At 36.6% G+C, this 25,171-nt stretch overlaps 1 long non-coding RNA gene across 1 annotated transcript; it reads right to left on the bottom strand.

Moving 5' to 3' along the window:
• Window positions 1-265: 265 nt before the first annotated feature.
• Window positions 266-24,631, bottom strand: LOC148124148 (uncharacterized). Its single transcript, XR_015740092.1, has 3 exons — window positions 24,545-24,631; window positions 23,337-23,502; window positions 266-2,313 (listed from the first exon to the last, which is right to left on the bottom strand). It is a non-coding gene; the product is annotated as an uncharacterized LOC148124148 (long non-coding RNA).
• Window positions 24,632-25,171: the final 540 nt, after the last annotated feature.

The following is a 25,171-nucleotide window of genomic DNA, read 5'->3' as shown; positions in this document are numbered from 1 at the left end:
TATATTAGGCTACAATTTCTTATTGAATTTTTAGAATTCTCTTGTTACTGTCTCATTACAGTGAATGCATTCAGAAACATTGTCTGAACATGGCTTATATTTTCCATGATTTAGTCATTCATAAGCTTATCATTAATTAATGTTTCATTTTAAATATATTCTTATATTTTTTCCATTACTTAGAACAAAAGAAAAAAATAATGTCCAAAGTAGTAAAATTTATTTGGAATGTTAATGCTGCAAATCTCTCGTCTTATGCTCAGTTATATGGAGGTGTAAATAAGATTGTATCATAGAATCCTCAGAAACTTCTTGAGATCTGGTTAACCTTTTCTAAGGAAATTCGCCCCTCGCTATATAGTGACAGTTATAAACTTCTTACAGCGCAGATACTTCATCTACACATCTATCTCTGTTGAATACATGCTTTCCAGAAAGGAAATCTTTCTTTTTGTTACTGCACTCCTCAAATCACTGTACATGTGAGGCCCAACATTACAGCCTCTCCTTATATCACCCAAACTAATAACCTCTCAGTTCATAAAAAGGAATAGCACACTTTTCAGAATCAGAACACCGTTTCTCAATTTCAAGGAATAGCCTGGGCATCTCTATCAATAATCTCAAACGTCATGAGGTTTCAACCAAGTTTTATAAAGGAATATTGAGATTTTTGTGACATTTCATAAGATTGATATATTTGCTTTCTTTTCAAAAGAACATTAAATTTTAAGAAATAATAACTACTGTTAAGCTTAATTACACAATTATTCACAAACATCCAATTAGTGTTATTTTTCCTCATACTGTTGAAACTCATGAAATTAAAAAAAATGACTTTATTGAATATTTTTGAAATTATTATTAGAAAACTATTGATTTGTTACAGGATCCAGTTCTCCATTTCTTCACTGCCCTGTTTGGTCTTGGATGGGGTGCCTCAAACAGACTTGGAATGTAATCTGGGGGTTCTCCTGGACTCATGACTCCTGTTTCAAAGACCAGATGGCAGTAATGTCAGGAGGGCCTTTGTGCAACTGCGGGTTGTGTGCCAGTTACACTCTTCCTTGAACCAACAATCCCTGCTCACAATCACTTGTATCCTAGTCACCTCCTATCTTGACTATTGTAACGCTCTCTACATGGAGCTGCCTTTGAAAAGTATCAGGAAGCGCCAACTGGTTCAAAATGCAGCTGCCCACATGGTTTTGTGCAGACTAGGTGTGCTCATGTGTTACCTCTCCTGAAAGAGCTACATTGGCTGCCAATTTACTTCCAGGTACAATTCAAGGTAATGGTTGTCACTTTTAAAGCCCTACATGGCTTGGGATCGGGTTATCTGAAGGACTGCATCTTCCCATTTATATCCACATGAACCATCAGAGCAGGGAGGTAGGGAATGTTGCCGGTTCCCCTTCCTAAGAAAGTATTTCTGATGGGACCCAGAAGAAGGGCTCTTTCTGTGGTGACTCTCTTCCTTTGGAACTGACCCCCACTTTGACAGTCTTTTGCAAAGCCCTGAAGACCTGGAATCCATCAAGGGGTTTGCTTGCTTGCTTGTTGGTATTTCTTTTACTCTTTGTATTTTGGGTTTTCATTTTTTGTAAGCCTCCTAGAATCACTGAAAGTGAGTGGGAAGCAATATAAATTAACTAAATAAATAAATTACACAAACTGAAACAAGTTACAAGCTCTTGAAATGACAAGTTCTTAGAATTTTGCAGTGCATTTCTTACATATGTACGTGTGTGTGTTTCCATATATACACAAACATGCACACACATAAGCACATGCACACACACAGAGGGATCAGGGGATAAAAATAGCACATAGTGAAAATATACCTGTATTACAGAAAATTTCGTACAAAACAAAATTATGCAAATTGCAGACAAAAATGTGCATGTAAGAAGAAATTTATACAAAAATGCATATGAATCTTAATACAATATTTAAAATATATTCTTAAATGAATGTGGAAATACATGTACTAAGCCTAAAATGGTAGAAACAGGGAGAATAACCATTTTATTTAACAATGGAATAACTATATTTCTATTCCCAATATTCTCGTATCTAATTCTTTAAAGTCAATCTTATGTACATTTTTAAAATAAAAACTAGTAAAATTCATGAACTGTACATGTCATGTACATACATGGCAAATGATTTCTAGTCTTTGTATTCCTTTCTCCTCCTCCCAATCTCAGTCTTGGCTTTTTGTTCCCCATTCTTTCCAAAACAAAGGAATGTTGGGAAGAAGTTCTGTCAAGGAAGTCAGGTCGTGATTTCTCTGCTGTCTCCTTCCACCAGCTGGGTAACTCTGAAAATCAAAAAGAGAGGGCCAAAATTGATATAAAAGAAGTCAGTAAAGCAAATGTCAGATTTCAAAATTGGCCAACAATCAGATTTAAGATTGTGCAGAAAATAATTTTGGAAAAACATCTCTCTATTCCCATCCCTATAACAGTTAGACCCCTATCTTGAAAGGTTACTGATTGTTCCATTCTAAGGTTCTGCTTCTGCATTTTTCAGTCAAGGGATGCAGAACAGAGCAAATGCAGCCTATGCTATTCTTCCTTATTTAAATACAAACAAGAAGGGACAGGTAGTCTTTGCTTATCAACATTCATTCAAAGTTATCAATATTCACAGCCTCGTGATTGCAATTAGGGCACTTGTGTAGCTGGTGCACATTTACAATGGCTGCAGAGTCCTGAGACCATGGGATCGCCATTTATGACCTTCACTGCCAGCTTTCGACAAGTAGTCAGTGAGGAAACTGACAGGAAGTTGAAATTCAGTGTCATAGTACATGACATCGCACTTAACATTAACTGCATTCATTCTCTTAATGACCACAGCTAGAACTGACAAATTGCCATCATAAATAGGACATGGTCACATGATTTTTCACTTTACCACTGCATCACTTAGCGATGGAGTTGCTCGCCCCAATTGTGCTTGGTAAGTGCAGACAGCAGAAAACCACATACAGAGAAATGCAATATTTATTTATTAAATCAATTTATATAGCTACTGATCTCACAAGCAATTGAATTATGTTGTTTCATTATACAGAAGAAAATTTATATGTCTCTGAAGTCCATTGCTTGTAAAGGGCCTGGAAACAATTCCTGAAGCAATGTTTCCCTATCTCGTTATTATTTTTTACAATGCAAGATAATGTTAAAGAAAAAAAAATATGTAAAGGGTAAATGTGTTTCTCAGCAGGATAATTTTCCAAAATTGAACAGGTCCAAATTTAGTATGATGTGAGAAGAAGGAAAAAATCAAGATAAAATGAACAGTATCTGGCCCAGGCAAGTACAGGAAAAATTTTCCTTAAAGTCCTCTAATGCAAGGATCCCCAACCCCCTGGCCCCCAGCAACCAGTCTGTGCAAACAAGCGAAGCCCCATCTGCGGGATGCAGGCAGCATGTAAAATCATGCCTCCTCTGGTATATTGAAAAACCTGTCTCCACGGAATCAGTCCCCTGGTGCCCAAAAGGTTGTAAACCTCTAATGTGATTCCTAAGGAAGAAGCAGTAAGCCATTGGTGATTTGGAATATTGGCAACTAATGTATTCAATTCTTAAGTTCTCTTAGAATTCTGTCTTCCCAGACATGTGACTCAGAGATGAGAGGTTGTAGTGCACATATTCTCCCCAGTGCATACACATACCTGTGGTTCAGTGGTGGGATTCAAAAAAAATTTTTTTACTACTGGTTCTGTGGGCATGGCTTGGTGGGCATGGCCATGTGACTGACTGGGCGTGGCTTATTTTGCAACCTCCCCCTCCATTTTTTAGGCCTTCTGGGCCTCAGGCAAGCCTCCCTGTAGGGGGAGGCATTTTTGCTCCCAGGAAGCTTCCCTGGGGCTCAGGAAGGGGAAACGGGCCGGAGGGGGCACACAGCAACCCCCATGTTTCATTTTGGTACCTTCTGTGCCTCAGGGAAGCCTCCTGGGGGGCAGTTTCCTCCCAGGAAGCTTCCCTGGGGCTCAGGAAGGAGAAAAACAGAGCCTGGAGCACAGCACCCCCACGCTTCATTTTGGGATCCTTTATGCCTCAGGAAGCATCCTGGGGTGGCATTTTTGCTCCCAGAAGGATTCCCTGGGTCTCAGAAAGGAATAAAACGGAGCCTGAACCAGCGCGTAGCACCCCCATGCTTCATTTTGGTACCTTCTGTGCCTCAAGAAAGGCTTCCCTGGGGCTCAGGAAGGAAAAAAATGGAGCCTGGAAGGAACGCGCAAACCACTCCCCCCATTACTTCATTTAGGACCTTCTGTGCGTCAGGAAAGTCTCCTGGGGAGGCAGTTTTTGCTTCCAGGAATTTCCCTTGGGGCCCAGGAAGGCAAAAGATGGAGCACACGGGGGGAGGGGGCTTGCGCCCCTCTCCCTCCATTTATTGCCTTCCTGGACCTCAGGGAAGCCTCCCAGGAGAAGCAGTAAGTAAGCGAGGGGAATTCTGGCACAGCTGATCGTAGGAACAGCTGATTGTCGGGAAGGAAAAAAAGTAATACCTTAGAAAGTGACTGGGTGAGGCGAGCGTCAGGCAGGCAGGGTGAGCGAGCATCGGGCAGTGGGGCAAGCAAGCGACTGGCGACCAGGTCGGGGGTATGGCCACCCAGAAGTTACTACCTGTTTGGCGACCCACACCAAATTCTTGCTACCGGTTTGCGTGAACTGGCACGAACTGACTGAATACCACCACTGCTTGGGTTGCTGCTGGTAAAGGGATTGGAAATAATCTCAGAAATTATGTTCCCTTTGCATTTCCATTCTTTTACTGCACATTTTTTTAACCAAATGCGATCACAAGAATGTATCTATCATACCTGCAATGGAGGACTGGAATGTGGAGATGACAGAATTGGTAGAAATGGCAAAACTGGCCTGCTTAATCAGGGATAAAATAATAAGTACTTTTATAAATTGCTGAAAATGGATAAAAATGATTTGATAATTTTAGGGATTTGTTGACAGTATAGAATTACATATAGAAAGAAGTTAACTATGTGAAATAACCTTGGAGAAGAGTGAGAATAAGTTTATTTCTAACTATCATATGAACCATGGTTTCTTTAAATATTTATTCTTTCCCTTTTCTTATTTACTGCACTTTATCTTTTCTCTCCTTCTCAACTTTGCTTTCTATATTTTTCATTTTTATCACTTTTTAAAAATCTAATAAAATTATATTTAAAAAGATATTAGATTTAATGTATAAATTGCAATGAAGTAAACAATCTGACAATATCATAGACCATTCTGCCTTAGAGAACTTACTTTAAAATGCAATGTCAAAATCTGTGTTATTTCTTTTTGATCTTCAAAAAGGTCAAAATTCATTTCAGCCATCATTTGAGAAAAAAATATTCTCAGAAGTGTTCTTTCCCCTACTTACCTTATTTCCTAGAGCATTAGTACTTGATTCTTTTCAGGTTTCAGTAAATCTCATACTGAAATTCAGTGAACTTTACACACTGAGGTAACTTTTGATGAGATGTAGTCTGAATTCTATCTTTGGTTTGCAGTCCTGATTATATGGTCAAATGCTGTGGAGCAAGGGGAAGATAGCAGCCACACCCAAAAAGAAAAAAGCCTTTTGGTAACCTGATGAAGTAAAATTACTGCATTTCTTCCTTGAACAGATTATATATTATCTTTGGTATATATAAAGCATATGGGATGAACTATGACAAATTTCCAAACCAGCTGCCCTCCAATGTGTGGGGATTAGGACACCTGGAATGTAAAAGCAGACTGGTTAAATGGAGGGATAACTCTGCGTAGTCTAATAAAGGAAAATATTTGAAGCTGAGGCTTGACATGAGGGGTCCTTGGTGCTCTCTGAGCTTGTTTGTTTTCTTGCAGACATTTCATTACCCAAACTAGATAACATCATTAGTGCTAGTGAAATGTCTGCAAGAAAACAAGCAAGCTCAGAGAGTACCTAAGACCTCTGGACAATTTCAAAGGTGTTTATTCAAAAGGCAACTGGACTGTTGGTTTTTTTCCTTGCGGAAGATGTTTTGCTTCTCATCCAAGAAGCTTCAACAGTTCTGGCAGGATGGGGGCTATGGATTTTTCAGCTGTAGTTTATGAGATAATAATTTATTCTCTCATATATTTTAATTTCATAAGCATAAGCATTTTGTAGGGAAAAACCATACACAACGCCAGAAGCCAAATGAGGAACCAAGGAGTCATATCTGAAACCTTCAAAAAATGGCTCTGCTTTTTTCAGATCTATATTCCATTGGAAGGCCAGAAGTACCCACTGAAGAAACACTTAACTTGACAAAGATGAACAGAAAGAACATAGCTGTTGTGCTACACGACAATATTTCATTTGACATCTAGATAAATTAAGTGAAAATTATGACAATAGTGAAGAATTTCCTAAGCAATACTCTACATGATTTTCATCATATGGTTATCCTCTGTTGGTATTTTAAGCAATCACAATAAATGAACTATCTATCTATCTATCTATCTATCTATCTATCTATCTATCTATCTATCTATCTATCTATCTATCTATCTATCTATCTACCTACCTACCTACCTACCTTGTAGGTACCTACAACTTATCTGCTTATATCTCCTTAGTGAACTAAAGCAGTTCTGATTACATTATTTATGGATATTGACTTTTTTTTTATTCAGCTTCAATGCAGATAAAAATGATAACAGCAGTGATTCAACAACAGGTCTTATGAGAAACAGGAAGTTCAGCCTACTTTTGGGTTGTACCATTTCAGATTAACCTGACTGAAAGGTCCTAAACAAAAACAAAAATTAAGTACCAGGAAAACTAAGGTGGAGACCCTATTAAATTGAATGGTACAATCTGGACTCAGACCATTTACTTCATTAAGAATAAGAATGCAGCCTCAGGCAAATCTGACAAGTAAAGTCCTTCTTCTACTGTAACTCTCAAGGCAGCTTAAGGAATATTCTTCCATTTACTTTAATTTGGCAGCATAGGCTTAAATAGTTGCACCCAAACTGGAGCCAAGGAGGATTATTTTTTCTGCTGAATCCAAATAAGCTTTTGCTTTCTTTGTGTGCCTTTCCTGGAGGCTTTGGCATCGTGGCATATTACTCAAGAAAAAAAATGAAGATACTGAGCCCACGGGGACACCTTTTAAAAAATATATATAAAATCTACAACTTGAGCTTGTAACTAAAGATGAATGATTTAGGTCTATGCAAGTATTCATTCTGCATATGTGAAGCCTTAAGGATTGGTGGAGTATCCCACATTCATTACTACTCCAACAAGTATCACCTATCCATGGGAAAACCTCCATCGTTGCCATCCTTAATATGGAGTAAAGCTCAGGGATGGGATTTTACCAGTTCGGACCAGTTCTATAGAACCGGTTATGATTCTGCGCAATTCGGAGAACTGTGCCCCTGGATGGCCCCACCCCTCTCGGCCCACCCCTACCCTCCCAGTCAGTCCTTATCGTGCATGCGTGACATTGCGCGCATGTCCGGCATTGCTGACTTCCCTGCCCAGTCACTCCTTAAGGTATTGTCAACTAAAAAGGTACTCCTTTGGTCTTTTTACCTGCCAGAAAAAGGGGGAAAATAAGGCATTCCTTAAATGCCTAGATAATCACCCCGGCAGCCCAAATTTGTCAGAGCGTCAGAAGGTTAGTGGAGAGCATGATGGATGACTCTTGGAGATGGATGTGTCCCATTGGAGAAGTCACATCCAGGGGGTGGGGAGAAGATCAGGGTCAAGGGGGAAATGTATGATGTAATTTAGCACTGGCTGTGTCCAGCTAAATGCCAACATGGCCACTTCTAATAAAATCAATTTTTCTTTTCTCTGAGATGTGGCTAAAGATTTTTTATTTGAATGGGGGTGGATTTGTTGAAGCACTGACAGGTATTTCTTTTTTCCCCCTCCCAATGATCAGCTGTTCCTATGATCAGCTGCGCCAGGATTTCCTCACTTACTTACTGCTTCACCCAGGAGGCTTCCCTGAGGCCCAGGAAAGCAAAAAGGGAGGGGGTACAACACCCCTGCCACCTCCCTTTTTTGCCTTCCTGGGTCTCAGGAAGCTTCTCGGAGCAAAGCGCACCCCAGGAGGTATTCCTGAGGCCCAGGAGGCCCCAAAATGAAGCGTGGGAGGGTGCTATGTGCCCACCCATGCTCCTTTTTTTCCTTTCTAAGCCCTTCTGGGAGCAAAAATGCCCCCACCCCCGGAGGCTTCACTGAGGCCCAGAAAGCCCAAAAAATGGGGGGGTTTGCTGCAAAAAAGCCATGCCTATCCAGCCACATGGCCATGGCCATCTAGCCACGCCCACAGAACTGATTGTTACAAAATTTGAATCCCACCCCGGACACCTGTTCTGACATCTGTCAAAATTCATTCTGATTTCCTGCAAGTCGATTTTTAATATTCTAAATAGCTCTATCCTGGAACAGCAATGAACCCATGTTTAGAATCCTGAGAAATAATTGATTGGTCACAGAAGTTGGCCCACCCAATCACATCGGAAACAGTTCTTCACTACACTAAGAAATGGTAAATTAGTGGTAAAATGATATTTTGAAAACAGCTCTTTTGCTACAAAAAGATTCAGAAGAGAATTGGGTTAGATTTTAAAAAGGGTAAAATGTCAGTCACTATCAAGTTTCTTTGATTAACATTGTCATCTCTTGGGAGCCCAGAAGTGCATCTCTTCTGTAGCATCTAGATGGGCCCCATTCTGCTGTACTGAAGAGCTGTAAAGACCTGGCTCTTCGCTCAGGCTTTTTGCGAGGGAGAGTGCGATACCCATTATATCCTGCCTGCTGAATTTTATCCTTTTTACACGTTTCACTGATTTTTATTATAATTTTTTGTTTGATTATTGTGAGATACCCAGGATCATTGAGATTTGGGTGGCATATAGATTTAAATAATAATAATTATTGTAAGTATCATCATCATAAATGTGTTTATGCTTGTGCCTGCCCCTTTTCCCAGTCTGGAGCCACAGAGCAAAAAGTTGTTATGTCTTAGCTAGGTTGTTTGCCATTCTCCCAACAGCTCTGGTGAATGGCTAAAAACAACCCAGAGATCTGGAGAAATGCAGTACAAAAAAAGTAGAGACCTTTGCTTGAGATTCATGTTATCTCTAAGGAATATATAACTACTTTAGTTAGAGTTTTGCTTTAATTTATTATGTTTCTCTGTGTTAACTCCCCCCAATTCCTTTTCCTTTGCATCTGGAATATATTATGTACAATTCCAGAGTTATACAGTAAATTTGACGTAAAGATTTACTTTTCTCTGTCTTACTTTGTTGAAACTGATATATAACTTGAAACCTGCCTCTCTCCAAAGATTACTGATATAACAAACCAGCACCACCTTGTGATTTGCCTAGAGCAGTGCATAGATTTTTGTAAACCAGACTTCATAAATTATAAATCACATTTTCTTTTTTTTTTTATAAATTTTTATTATTTTTTTAACATAAAAAACACAACAACAAAACATAAAAGTATCAGCTCCCCCATATTTTTGTACACACCGTAAGTCGGTTGGTCCATCGGTTTTGTGCATTCACCTCATAGTCCCAATTACAGTTACTTTATATAATACTCTTATCAATACAAATTTATAAATCCTAGTATCGCTATTAAAGAAAAAAAAAAAATTTGACTAAACTTTTATTCGGTCATGCCTTTATGAGATAACTATATTTTAAATATTTTATTCTAAAACAAATCTTATAATCATACCAATTCTATCCCAAATATGAAAAGAAAGAAACAAAGAAAACTATTATATAGATATAGTATCAAAAACCAATAAAAGGAAAGGGAAAATAAAGTTATTATTATTCCTTATTATCTAACTTTTATATTTTAATATTTCATCATTCAACCATTGATAGAAAAGATCCCAAACTAAATAAAATTGTTTATCTTCTTGCTCTCTAATTTCAAAAGTCAATCTACTCATCTCAGCACATTCCAAAATTTTCTTTACAACTTCTTCTTGCAATGGAATTTTCTCATTTTTCCAATTTTTTGCAAATACAATCCTAGCAGCAGTCAATACATTTACAATCAAATATTTCAACTCTTTACTATAAGTATCTGGTAGTATTCCCAATAGAAAAAACTCCGGTTTCAAGTCTATATGCTTCTTTGTCATTTTTCCAGCCACATGTGGATTTTAGTCCAATATTTTCTAGCATCCTCACAAGTCCACCACATGTGATAGTATGAACCAGGTTTCTGATGACATTTCCAGCATTTTTGGTTTGTTCTTGAACATTCTTGCTATCCTTGTCGGGGAAAATGCCACCTGTAAAACATCTTATACAAGTTTTCTTTATAGGCTGTAGACATTGTCATTTTATAATTTTGCGACCATAATTTCTGCCATTTCTCTAAATCAATCCCATATCCAAAATTCCTCCCCCCACGCAATCATAGTTTCTTTAACTTGTTCTTCCTCAAGCTTAATTTGCAATAAATAACCATACAATTTTTTAATCACCTTTTCATCAGTACCCATCAAAATCTTATCCAAGTCAGTTTGCTTATCATAAAATCCCTCTGCTTTGGAATCCTCATAGTACTTTGAATGTATTTGCAAATATGAAAACCAGATGTTGAAGTGGGAGTTGGATAGATCAGAATTTTATCTTAGATTCCAAAATATAGAAGAAGAAAAAGGACAAGATTTGGTTGCGATAATGGTAGGAATTCTGGCGGAGGCGCTCGAGATAACAGAAGAGAAGATGATGGATGGAATTGATGAGATATATCGAGTTTTTACAAGATATGCGATGAGAAATAACCTACCCAGAGAAGTTCATATTAGATTTATTAAAAAATCTTTGAAGACACAAATATTGCAAGTAGCAAGAGAGAAGCCACTGAAATACAAAAGTAAAGAAATTTTGGTTTTAAAACAAATACCTAGAAGAGTGAGAGAGATGAGAAGAGAATACCGATTCCTGACTAAAGGTTATTGGAAAAGAGGTGTCTTACAGGTGGTTGATTCCAGAAGGATTGATGTTTACGTGGCAGGAACAGAGACATAGAATTGATTCAATTGAGAAAGCAGAACTGTTTTGTGCAGAGGTTTTTGGAGGCAGAGAAGGAGGAGCAGGAAAGGAGGTCCCATCAATTGAATCCCAAGAGGAACAAATGGAGGTTGGAAAAGAAGAAGGTGCAGTAGGTGGACAAGTGGATATTAAAGATCAACGTGAGGCAAGACCCACGAGAGTGGTTAAATCTAAATATAAAACATAATTATGGAAGAAAAAAAATTGATTACAATGAATATAAATGGACTGAATTCAGCTGCTAAGAGAAGGAAGATTTTCCATAAATTAATGAAATTAAGGTTCGACATAATTTGTTTACAAGAAGTTCATATTAAAAAGCAACATGAACAATTGTTATTACAACCAAAATTAGGGAAATTGTTTACCTCTTTGACACAATCCAAGAAAAGAGGGGTGGTTTTATATATTAAAGAGGCCATTCCAGCAAAAATGATTTATACAGATGATGATGGGAGAATATTAATGGTAGAAATAATGGACAATAATAGAAAGATACTTTTGATTGCAATTTATGCACGAATGATAAACAGGAAGAATTCTATAGAAAATTACATACTAAGACTGCCGAACTTGACTATGCTAATGTAATTATGATGGGAGACTTTAATGGAATTGTGGATAATAGACTTGACTATATTGCAACAACAGTAAAGCATAACAGGAAAACTCTTCCTAAATCCTTTTTTAAAATGATAGATGAATTAACTTTAAAAGACATATGGAGAGAAAGAAATGATAAATCTAAGCAATTTACGTTCTATTCAAATAGGCATCTATCATGGTCCAGACTGGATATGATTTGGATCTCAACAGATTTAATGTCTAGTATTCAAGAAGTAAATATTGAAACAAGTACTTGGGCTGACCATAACCCATTGACAATTGAATGGAAGGGACAAAGGAAAAGATCGAGATGGACATTAAATAATTCTATTTTAAAGGATAAGGAATTTATACAATGGATGGAGAAAGAATTGGCCTTCTTCTTTAAAGAGAACAGAAAAGAAGACACCTCAATACAGAATGTTTGGGACACAATGAAGGCCTATGTTAGAGGCTTGATAATAGACTATACAAGAAAAAGAACAACAGGAAAAAGCGAACTCTTAAAGCCTTGGATGATGAATATAAGGGACTTGAAAAAGAATTACAGAAAATGCCACACAGAAAAGATGTTAAAATGAAACTGGATATAACTAAACATAAAATGGATTTAATAGAGAAAGAAGAACTGGCACAGAAAATTAGGAATGCTAAACAGAATTATTTTGAGGATGCAAATAAGCCAGGTAGATGGCTAGCATACAAATTGAGAAAGGAGAAAGAGTCGAGGAAAATACAGTTAATAGACGACCAAGGTAAAATTTGTTATGGCAGCAAAGAAAAAAAGAGATTATTTATGATTTTTATAAGCATTTGTATAAGAAAGAAGACATTGATGAGGAGAAAGTTAAACAATACCTGCAGAATGCAAATCTACCTAAGATACCTAAAGAGATTGAAGAAATGCTAGAAAGTAATATAACAATGATGGAGTTAAGTCAAGCACTTAAGAAACAAAATAATGGAAAGGCACCAGGTCAGACGGGTTTCCTGTAGAATTTTATAAAATCTTTCAAGAATCACTGTGTATTCCACTGTTAGAAGTTATGAATGAAGTTATGTTAAAAAAGATGATACCTAAAACATGGTCAGAGGCTTACATTACACTTATTCCAAAAGAGGAGGCGGACCTACTGCAAATCAAGAATTATAGACCGATTTCTTTACTAAATGCAGATTATAAAATTTTTGCTTCAATATTAGCAGAAAGACTTAAAAAGTACTTGAATAACTTTATCCACCCAGACCAAAATGGGTTTTTGCCAAAGCGACAAATCAGAGACAATATGAGAGTAATTCTGGACACCCTGGAATACTATGAGGCACATCCTGAAAAGCAAATGGCTTTGATATTTTTAGATGCTCAAAAGGCATTTGATAACGTGAATTGGAGATTTATGTTACTTTTAATGGAACAGATGGGCTTTGCTAGAAGATTTATTCAGGCAATAGAAGCAATTTATAATGAACAAACAGCTAAGGTAATGATGGAGGAGAATTTACAGATCCTATTAATATAAGAAAAGGCACAAGACAAGGTTGCCCTCTTTCTCCCTTGATATTTGTATTGACTTTGGAAGTGTTGAATAGAAATATCAGAGAAGATAAAACTATAAAAGGAATGAAAATTAAAAAGGAAGAATTTAAACCACAAGCCTTTGCAGATGACCTAGTCTTTATCTTGGAAGACCCTATAGAAACAGCCTCGAAACTGTTGGAAAAGATAGAGGTCTATGGGGAGGTGGCTGGTTTGAAAATAAATAGAGATAAAACAAAGATTTTGTCAAAGAATATGTTGCTGAAACAAAGGGAAGAGTTGGCAGAACTGTTAAAAATTCAAGTTACAAACAAGGTTAAGTATCTGGGGATATATTTGACATCAAGATGTAGTACATTGAAGGAGAATAATTATATTAAACTTAAACAACAGATAGCTCAAGATTTGAAAAAATGGGAGAACTTACAATTGTCATTAATAGGAAGGATTTCAACAATCAAGATGAACATTTTACCCAGAGTCTTATTTTTGTTTCAAACAATACCAATTAGGCTTGGAAAAGAATATTTTGAGGATTTAAATAAAATTGTTTTGAAGTATATATGGCAAGGCAAGAAAGCAAGAATAAAGTTAAAGCTTTTACAGGATGCTAGATTTAGAGGAGGGTTTGGACTGCCTAATTGGGAGTTGTACTACCAAGCTGCAAACTTGACGTGGGTTAAAGAATGGATAACATTAAGGAAAACCAGATTGTTGACATTAGAAGGTCATGATTTGTTGTTGGGCTGGCATGCTTTTTTATGGTACAAGGGAACTAAAACACAGGGGTATTTTAGAAGGCATTATATACGGGAGTCTCTGTGGTTGAATTGGGAGAAGATAAAAAAACAGTGTTATTTGAAAATTCCAGTTTGGTTATCGACGATAGAAGCGTTTTCTTATCCTATAATTTATAAAAAGGAACAAACAGTTAACTATGGGGAATTATTAGATGAAAAGGGTGAACTTAAATCGATGCAAAAATTGGAAGAACAAGGTATATAAATCACATTTTCAATTAAAAATTATTTTGTTTATCTCATGAGATTGATTTATATCAACCACACAACTCAAAAAATGATGGGGAAAGGACATGCTTCTATACTACAAGTCCAGTGTAGAAATTATTTATTTTTTCTTTTCCTTTTTTTTACAAGTTTACCTTTTTTAATTTGTTTTATAACCATAATCATATACATTTTTCCTTTTCTTTGATGGAAGGACAGTTTTGATTGTGAAAGTCCATTTTTTTCACAGACCAGGGTTAGTAAAAAGATGCCAGATGAAACACTTCTTAAAAATTAGGTATTGGAAGCTCTTACAACCAGTTACACTAAGTAAAAGAGTGGTAGGAAGGTATGTTGACTTCTTGGATAAGAGGACTGAAAACTCCAGCCTTTCAACCTACGGGCTCAACTGTGATACTATGAAGTTTTGTAAGCTTTAAGGAAGTTCAAACAGCTTTGAAATGTAACTTCCCGTTCAACTGTTATCAAGTGGCATGAAAGGAGAAGACAGCCTCATTTCTAACACTAGTAATGCTTGTTTATTTGTTTGTCTATTTTATTTATTTATTTATTTAATATTGTAGCCTATTGACCCATGGCGACTCAAGGTGGTTTACACAATGTAAAACCATATTTAAAACAAAAAAATAACAATAAAAACTAACAAAAAGAATCAAATAAATTAATAAAAATAGAACAAAATCTGGAAAAAAATAAAAATAAAAAATCATCCCCCAACTCCCATCCCCCACCCCGATGACAGCAGATCACATGAGCCATTTGATGGCTCCATCCCACTCTGGGTTCCCCAGGCCCACTGGCAAAACCAGGTCTTCAGTGTCTTCCGGAAGAGTGCTAGAGTGTGGGCCATTCTAATCTCTGGGAATGATATTCCAGAGAGAGGGAGCCACCATGGAGAAGGCCCTTCTTCTGGGTCCCACCAGGTATATCTCCCTCAGGGATGGGACCCACAATATTCTCTGCCTCCCCACTCTAATGGGTTGGGTAGATGTGACCGGCAAGAGACGTTCCCTCAGATAACCCGGTCCCAAGCCATATTATTAATATTAATAATAATATATTATTATTAATTTAACATGGAACTAATCAGTTTGTCTCTAATCACTTTCACAGAGGGCATTTTCCAGTTCTGAATGAAATGCATGGGGGAGCGGAAACTCTTGAGGCGTCTTACTGAAATAAAATATAAAATGTTATCTACAGCCCATTCTAGGCCGCCTGCATATAGAGGGAAAAGGGGCCAACAGCTCTTCCCCATGCAACTATAAACACACAGCTTTCTAAAAAAGATACATTTAACATCTTTTCAAAAGAATAGTAATACTTTATAAGGAATATATATGATACTCAGATGGTAGTTTGGAAAGCTGCAGAACCTGGGTATCCTTGGTATCCTGCAACCCAAGCCAAAATGACCATGAAAGGAATTGAATAGAGGGAAGGAGAAATGGCTGTAGAATCTGAAGCAACTAATAGAAACTAAGCTGATCTAATACCTCTATCAGGTACATCACTACCAGTAAAGTACTGCAGATTGTAAAAGCAACATCTGTGTCAGGAAAAGAGGTAGAAAAACCCACTCTGTAAAACTGGAATTGTTGTATGAATAAAGCTACCTCTGGCACATACTGCTCTGGAACTTCAATTTTGTTGCTCTTATCTAAACCATAAAATCTAAACCATAAATAACTATATAGTTTTAGAATAAGTATCTTGAGGATAATGATCATCCCCTTTAGGGGAAGGTTGTTGTCATTATTGACTTATGACTAAATATGGTCATTTTGAAAGCTAGTTTGATGTAATAGTCAAGGTGTCAGGCTAGAAACTGGGAGATTGAATTCTAATTCTGCATTAGGTACAAAACTAGTGGGTGACCTCGGGCCAATTCTTCTCTTTCAGCCCTAGGAGAAGGTAATGGTGAACTCCTTCTGAAAGCTTGTCAAGAAAACTGCAGGGACTAGTCCAGACAGACTCCAGGAGTCAAAAACTGACTCAAAACTTCAAATGGTCCTGCACCCCCACAAATGCTTTATCTCAAGTATAATTCATCTTATTGTAAAGCAGTCATGAGATGAATTATATCCAAGAATAATAGTACATTTATGTTAACATTATATATTATGTTGTTTGGAAGTTTTTCCATCTATATACTCCTTGAGAAAGAAAAAGCAATGGTGCATGATTGCTTCATGCTATTAAGGACATAAAGATGCAATCGAGCTTTTTTTTTCAAAGGGTCATCCAACTCTTCTAATATTGTAAATTTAAGGGCTAAAGTGGCATATTCATTTCTCCTGCTGTATTTCCAAACTAAGGATTATTACACTTTCAAAGAAAAGGGAAAATAAATTAACACAAATATGGATTTAAAAATATGTAGTATAGTGAAAAAGGTGGAAAAATACCTAGTACGGGTGAATTACTGATAAGTCTTGAATAACTAGCTTAGTCCTAATCTCAATTAAATTATTTGACTTTTTTATGGGGGTCAGTCACATATTTATCATTTAAGAGAGTGATGCTATCATAGAATATGAAAACTTTTGCCCTGATTATTTCCCAAACTCTTCTTAATCCTTCTAGTCAGACTTAATCCCATCTAGTCAATTTCACGATACTTATAGAAAACTTGTTTTCTCTTGTTTTGCAAGTAAGTGCATCTCCTCAAGCAACATCATACACATCTAGAACTAAATCAGCACTGGTTTTGAAATCCATTGCATTTGGCAACCCATGGCAACCATAACAGGAAGTTTTTTAAATTGACATTAAAATGAGATAAATACTCAAGACAGTTTTTGAAATGAAACATTAAGTGTTGTATCCAGCTAATAATCCAATCCTAGAATTTTGTGTTGGAGAGAAACTAGTCCAATGAACTGTTTAGAGTTACAGAATCTTTAGAGGCCAGTTTTCTCAAAATAAACTGATAGATCTATATTTCAACAATTTAAAAATATTTTTTCAAAGAATAGAAAATACACGATCATATTTTCACACTGCCATTTGTTTTATAAGACATTAATTCAGTGAATGAAAATATACATGGATGGAACAATTTCAAAGCAGATGTTCCCTTTGAAGAAAGACAATTCTTACTTTGCAATTTCTGCTAGCCAGCTTTAGGCTCTGAAAATTTCTTTCTTTTGTTGTATTCACATTAGAGAGAGATAAATTTCATTTTATTTTGGCATGTGAAATATCGCAAGAATTCTAGGATCTCTGAGTAATCACTGATCTCAAAGTCTATTAATCAGGACTCTACTGCCATCTCTGAAGCTCAGGGCCAAATAAAATATAATAGAAAGAACGGAGAGGGAATGTCCTACTCCCAGAACACAATTATAAATAAGTTATAGTCTTGAGAAAATAAGATGTTTCAAGTGTAGCTAAAGAATTTTGAACACTTTCTGAAATGAAATAAATACATTCTGGTCGTTTATATCATAGAGAAAACTCCAGCTGGTATAGTCGTGGCAAAGCCAGGCATTGGGAGCAACTAGCAGCATTGGGCAGGTGAGGGCATCCAAAAGGCAGTTGTAAATTTGGGTAGGTCTGAGTGATTTGTTCATGGGGCCAGTGCAATGGTCATTATATAAAGACATGATGTAAGGATTACATGATAGCCTTTTTTTAAAAAAAAAATCACTATTAGTGCCTCTTCAAAAATTCATCAATAATCAAATTTATTTAATATTTATCCCTTGGTTATGATGAACACATGCACAGATGTCATATGTTTACCACAATCAAACCAGAAGCCCTGCATCGGGGGGTGGAGGGAGAGTAATACTGAAATAGCCTCGAACATTATCACTGAGCTGTCTTTTAGTTGTATGGAATGCTGCCTTTATCTACTAATGCTAGCTCTGCTGCTGCTGTTTGCTGACAGAAAACTCACAGTATACTACTACAAATCAGAAAGAAATGAAAAATAGGAAAATTCTGCCTGCTGCAGTTTTGTAATATTTTCATTTTGCAATTCTCATACTGTTACAGACATAGAAATGGCAACGAGCCTGATTTTCTTGGGACAGGAAAATCTGATGCAGATCTGATGTTATATTAGCCAGCTTCAAAAATGCACAGGTCAAGTGGCTTTAATACAGGAATGGGTTTGCTGTATCCAGAGGCTACATTTAACATTTTTGGAGATGGGGGAACTTCCGGTTTGGGCTTCTTTGGCAATGGACCGAATCCACGATCGTGTGCAGTTTCAATCTGTGCTCACTGCCGGAGCGCCCCAAGCCACTTGGATTCAGGGTTAAGCCGCCCCATAGAGGTGGTAAAGAGGGGGGAGACTGCCAGTGGGGTTGAGGAGAGCCGCATCTCTCCTCCTTGGCTGGCTATTACTCCCTTTCCCGAAGGCGGTTGTAGCGGTGGTCAAATGGCCACCTCAAAGAAGAACCTGACCAGACAAGATTGTGCAGGAGGAAGATAAAAGAGAAAGTTTTGACTAACCAGGTTGAATTGAGAAAGCTACTATTCAAGGTACCCTGAGTTTTGAACTATAAAGAATAATATTGTTCCCAAAGAAGATCTTTGAAGTGGTGAAAGAGAGAGGAAAGAGAAAAGATTTGGTGTTTTTTTTTCTCTTACATTGACAGTTGCAATTGGCTTTAAATGCTAAGGAGAGATCTGAGCAAGAAATTGATATAAATCCACTTTGACATTAATAGGCAATTTTAAGCTGAAAATAAAATGTCAAAGGGATAATAAAGACTTTTGGATATTTTAAAACCTTTAAAAGGAGGAAAGGAGAGGGGGGGGGGAAGAAAAGGGTGGGATGTGGAAAAATGGAGGAGACCACCTGAAATTAAAAAGAATTAACAGTGAACTAGACTCCTAAAAGATACATTGTAATTGAAACTTTGCTACAAGATAACAGACCCTCCGGCAAGAGAAAGTGGAAAAAAGAAGCAAGAAGAAACAGCTTTGGATTATTTGGATTACTTGGTGATTTTTGGAATTTTGGTTGTTTGATTTTAATGACTAAAATTAATTGGGTGGTTGTTTAAAAGTGTTTAAAATGGCATCACTCCCTGAAGAGCTAAAAATGGAACTTAAAAAGCAAAAAGAAAATGCACAAGAAGGAAGAGGATCTTTGGCTTCATATTTCAATTTTTAGAAATGGAGATTTTGAACTATGAAAAACAACAAGAAATGCTTGCAGAACAAGAAGGGCGGGAAGAAGCCATCTTTAATGATCAAGTAATTCTATGTGGGCTTAAAAAGGAAAAGGGGGGAAAGGGAGTGAAAAACCTAATTTGAAAAAACAACCAAAAAAAAAAAAGAATAGCTTGAGAAGTAATTACAATACTAGGAAGAAGCAGAAGAGAGGATTACAGAAGGAAGAATTAGAACTAGAGAGAAAGGGGGTCAAAAAGGCGAGGGAGAAGAAGAGGGGTAAAATGGAAAGGAGAAGTTATAAAGGACAGAAACAGGATATAGAGAAGCAGGGAAAACGTACAAGGATTCATGGAGATAATGGTTGAAAACTTAACTGAAAGAGAGGATTCTGCAAGGGTACATTAGATAGTATTGTTATATTAGAAATAGTAATGGGTATAGAAAATATGAAATATAGGTGATTAAAGTGATAGATAAAATTGGTACTGTTATGTAATGGAATGTAACTAAAATGAAATAAAGAAAATAAGCGAATGGAAGTGGGAAAGGATGGGAATATTTTAACTATATCAGATGTTAAGATGAATTTGAATAGAATAACAACTCTATTAATTACTTCCTTTTCTGTTTAGAATTTATTGATTTTTAAGGGAATGTACCAAATAGAACTTGGTTGATAAAGTATATGAAATGGAATGTTATAATTGTATTTTTTAGAACCTAGTGTGTATTTCTAAGGGAATGTACCAAGCAGAATTCGGTTGATAAGAGTTATATGTTATAACAGAGGTTAGAGATTCAATGTTATAATTGTTAAGATATAAATTAAATCTTAAATGAGATTTGAATGGACAGTAATTTAAAGATATAAAGGTGTTACACTCCAGTTAGTAATTACAGGGGAAATCTTGTTTTATGAGAAAAGAAAATATGAAAGTGTAAATAGGGCAGACAAAAGTATAAATATAATGATTAGAAAGATACTGAAACTTAGAAAAAGATGAATATGTAAACGAGTTTATGTCTGTATAGAGAAGTGATAACCTGGAATCATGCTGTTCTCAAAAAGATATTTTAATTGTATGTTTTGTGAAAACCCAAATAAAATTTTTACAAAAAAAAAAATTGTTTTTTGAACATAGGACTCCAAATGAATGAAACTGTTACACCAGTAAAGGATACCTCTCTTTTTCTTTAAAGGGGTGATTATACTGGTATTATTTAAAATCTAAGCTTATTTTATGGTCTTTAATGTTTTCCTCTCAAAATAGGAAAACTGTCCTGTTGCCACACCATAGGAGTTGGAAGTCACTGAAAAGAGCTTTGGATTACCATATGAACTTTAACTTTTTTTTTCACAAAAAACAGAAGTAAATGATGGAACTGGCAAAAAAATGCCTAAACTTGTAAGACTGCAAACAGCTATAAATGTGAGCCAGATGCCAATGCCCAAAATACAATCATGAGACTGTGCGCGCGTGTGTGTGTGTGTGTGTTCACATACTTGCATGCAGTTTTGAAACTTCAAAAATGGATCATAAATAGCTCTGGAGAGGTACATCATAACTCTGAATAGTTATTAAATGATAAGTCATTAAGTGAAAACTATATATAGTCCAACCTGCATTAGAGTCACTGAATATTTCTATATGCAGGTGTTTATTTGCCTACCTTCATAAATGCTCCTGAAGAGGTGCATAAATATCAGAGCAGTATAATCTTTTCTACCAGTCTCAAGAAGAGATCTTTCTTTGCTTTGATATGCAGCTGAGCACAAGATATTTTTAGTGTTAAAATAGAAACAAATGCCTATAGAGAATATGATACCTGGAGAGGGGGAGTATCAATGTTAATAATTACAGACATTTTATTAATATCACCACATAGAGAGCCAGAGTCAATATTGATGAATAGACAAAGCATGATGTCTGGATGGGAAGGCATAAGCTTCCAGGTTTAATTCTGTACTATATACTTTAAGATACTACAACCATAGTCCCCAGAGATTACCTTGTAGTGGGAAGCAAAACTTCAGTGATTCAGCCCACTGCGTTGTAACAAAGCTATTTCCATACCCGCCCCACCCTTCTTCACCTCCCCTTTTCTTGGTCTGCTTATATGCTGCACATTTATCTAAGACAGAACTAGATATTTGAAATACTGTCAATTAGGGCAGTGGCCCCCAACCTTTTCTGTGCCACGGCCCAGTACCGGCATCACAAAATGATCCGCGGCCCTGTACCGGCATCAGCATGCATGACAAGGCAAGGCGAGCCGAGCAACTGGCCAGCCAGCCGTCCCCCGCTTCTCCCCGCCACCTTCAACTCCTCCTTTGTACCTTTGTCGATGGGCTTCGCTTCGGGACAGCTTCGGGACAGTCGCTCAGCTCCCCTTGCCTTGGGTGCTGAAAGAATCCTCGCACCTTAGTTTCGTTCGAAGCCCCCCACCCCCTCAATGAAACTAAGGCACGAGGATTTCTTCAGGACCCAAATGCCGCTTTCCAACCAGAAAAGCTCACCCAGAAGCACTTTCTCGTCAAACAAGATGGCGGCGCCCAGCAAACCGGCAGCCGGGTAGGAAATGTTCCACGGACCGGTACCAGTCCGCGGCCCAGTGGTTGGGGACCCCTGAATTAGGGGATCCATCTATCACAAATAGTCTATGATACTCACCTTCTGCCTTGCATGTGTCCTAGAAATCTGCTCGTTACACAAACTTGACCCAAAGGACCATCAAAAAAAAGATTGATACAGTACAGTGAAAACTATCTGAATCTCTTTATGGAACTGCAGAAGTCACCTGGAGATATGGTATCAAGCTATTTTTTGGGTTCTGGAAAAAAGGGCATGTCAGATCAAGTTTAGCCTATGGTTCCCAAACTTGGCAACTTTAAGACTCATGGACTTCAACTTCAGCTGACTGAGGAATTCTAGGAATTGAAATCACAAGTCTTAAAGCTGCCAAGTTTGGGGACCCCTGCTATAATAAATCAAATGGGGTGGAGGGTGGGGGTGGGGAGCAGAGAAGGGAGAAAGGATTTTCATGCAAATAGAACTTTAAGCTATTCAAAAGTTATCAAACCAAATGTAAAACTTCTCTGGTCAAAACTAGATCATCTGAAGTCGTATAATTCCAAAGGTGAGCTGTTCTACCTAATAACATTTTAGTGCAAAATGTGGTTATTTTCAAGCCTAGCAAGTATGAATGTCTAATTTTATAAGTGAACTGTTACAAGAGGTTTGCATATATGATATGAAACTAATCTACTATTTTAAATAGATGTAGTAGAAGGTCCCAATTTGGTTGCACTTCCTTTCCTTGTAAATTATCATTTTCCATATTTATCATGACATTGTAGCATGATTCTCATGGTACTGGGACACGGTACGGGGACATGTTGAGCTTCTGTGCATTCTTGAATTTTTAATTGGGTCTTAACACATAAACATTTAACAAGGAAAAATCTGTTGTGTCTCTCTTTTACCTCTGGGAGATTTAGTTCTTGCAAAAAGTATAACTGAATGTTGTTCTTTCTCAGTGAAAGGGAAAGATGTTCACACATCCACAGGGAAAGACAGCATTCTGCTAGAATCAAAATATATTAGGTTCCCTATCCTCAATTCCAAAATGTGGCCCCTAAAAACAACAGTTTTACCTTATTCCAATTTACTTAACTAAAATAGCTAAAATTTAGAAATCTAATTCATTTATATATGACTTGATGACACATAATCAATGCATTAATTTTAGCCTTTGGCAAGATAGCTTAAAATAAAAAAGAAGGGGGAATTGTGGACTTGGTATAGATCAAGACAATTGTTTCAATTTTGTATTTATATAATATACACATATCTGCATGATTTACAGATTATATATCCATACACTGAAAAAAACATGATTACATTCATATTTATATAAAAGTACATTCTATTAAACCTCAAGTACTTATAAGGTTTTTTTTTCTTCCAATTGTGTCCAATTCTCACAGACTGCATGGACTGCACTTCTGCACTTTTCTTGGCAAGATTTTTCAAAAGTGGTTTGCTTTCCTCCTCAGGCTAAGAGAAATGACTAGCTCAAGGTCACCCAGCTGAAACCGTATCTAAGGTTGGATTAGAAATCAGTCTCTCAATTTTTATTCTGATACTTTAATCACTTCATCAAACCTGTTATTAATATTATCCAGGTCTGACCTTGCTTAGTTCAACCCAGCTGTAGGATTTAATTCATCCTGTACACAGAAAAACTCCTTATTTGTAAGTAAAGATGTATATTTTGAAATACATTATGTCACTTTTTCCCCCAAAATTTCTAATGTGACCTACAAGATATTAACAAGTATTTTTTTAAAAAAATTATAACTGTTTAAAAATAAAATAACAGTAGCAGAACACCAAGAATAAAATCTTGCACCAATAAATCAAGGAAGCAAAATCTTCAAGAGCCAAGAAAGAGAATGCCTGAAGTGGTAATATTGCAGTTTTTTCAAAAGGTAGTATTAGATAAAAGTACTAGACACCTATGCAAATCTATGTAAATTTGCTTTGATATGAGAAACAGTTGTTTCGAGGATCATATTTCAGATAAAATGCCCATTTCCTTATTACCATTCCAAATTTGGAGGTAAAAAGTGTGCAGCTTTCACAGTGTTAAGTAGGTTTTTGGAGCTGATTATAATTTTAAGAATTATGTTTTCCATAATACTTTATTTACAACTTGAATTGCTGTTATTTTTATTTACAACTTGAATTGCTGTTATTTTTAAAATCAAAATGTTAGAGGATTGTTCAACATTTTTTCTTTTGTTCTTCTAGCCATATTGAGAAAAATAAAACCATTATATTAGAAACAATCTGGTGCCTTCCTGAAGTTTTAAACTACAGGTTCCCAAAGCCACTGCCACTCAAGATTTGTGAAGTTGGCCAAAATCTGGATTGTATAGGATTATACTATATTATCACCCAGATGGAAAGGGAAGCAAATGTATAGGATATTTTTGTTTCCCTTTGGCCTTTTTAATTTTCTCTTTTAAGAAAATGTTGATTTTATTTATCTCTGCATGTATGTTGATGGCCGATTTGTCTGAATGCCGGCTTCAGGAATTCTCTGAGACCTTGGGACTTGGCTTGATCTAGGATACTTACAGTTTTATAGTTGAAATTATGGTTGAGTCTGTCCATTTGTTATGAAAGTAAGGAGTTTTCATTATGTCTTTTGACTGCACGGATGTGCTGTTAAAATAAGAAGGAAACAAAAATATCAAAACACCTCCTCACCAGAAATCAACACTCAGAGGAGCAGAGATTAACACCAAGATTAACACTAGGTCAACAATCAAGAAAACAATACCCCAATCAAAGAACTATCAATGCAGATAAACAGTAAACAGATAATCAAGGAACCTCCCACCAACACCAGAACACTAGTATTTGAACATAAAAGCAATCTCCATTCCCCATTCCTTTCCAGCACTGATGATGTTACCTAGTTTAGTAACGAAACATCTGCAGGAAAACCTCATGGTCAAAGACTACCAAGGAGCCCACAATTAGATTCCTCTTTGCAACATCTACTTAGCAGAAACCTGCCTCAAAAGTTTATTTTCTCCAACAATAATTGCCCCAGCTCATCACCAGATTTGGAGGCAAGGACATGTCCAGATTGTGAAAATGCAAATCCAATGATACCGATTCCCTAGGATCTTATGAGTTCTTGAAGGCAAGGTGGTTGATACAAGATAGAAAGTTTGCATTTGTATTTGCATTATCCAC

The sequence above is a fragment of the Pseudonaja textilis genome, chromosome Z, assembly GCF_049901715.1.
Source record: "Pseudonaja textilis isolate UNSWEBS1 chromosome Z, rPseTex1.2, whole genome shotgun sequence".
NCBI classification, from domain to species: domain Eukaryota; kingdom Metazoa; phylum Chordata; class Lepidosauria; order Squamata; family Elapidae; genus Pseudonaja; species Pseudonaja textilis.
This window is presented reverse-complemented; position numbering and strand designations above follow the sequence as displayed.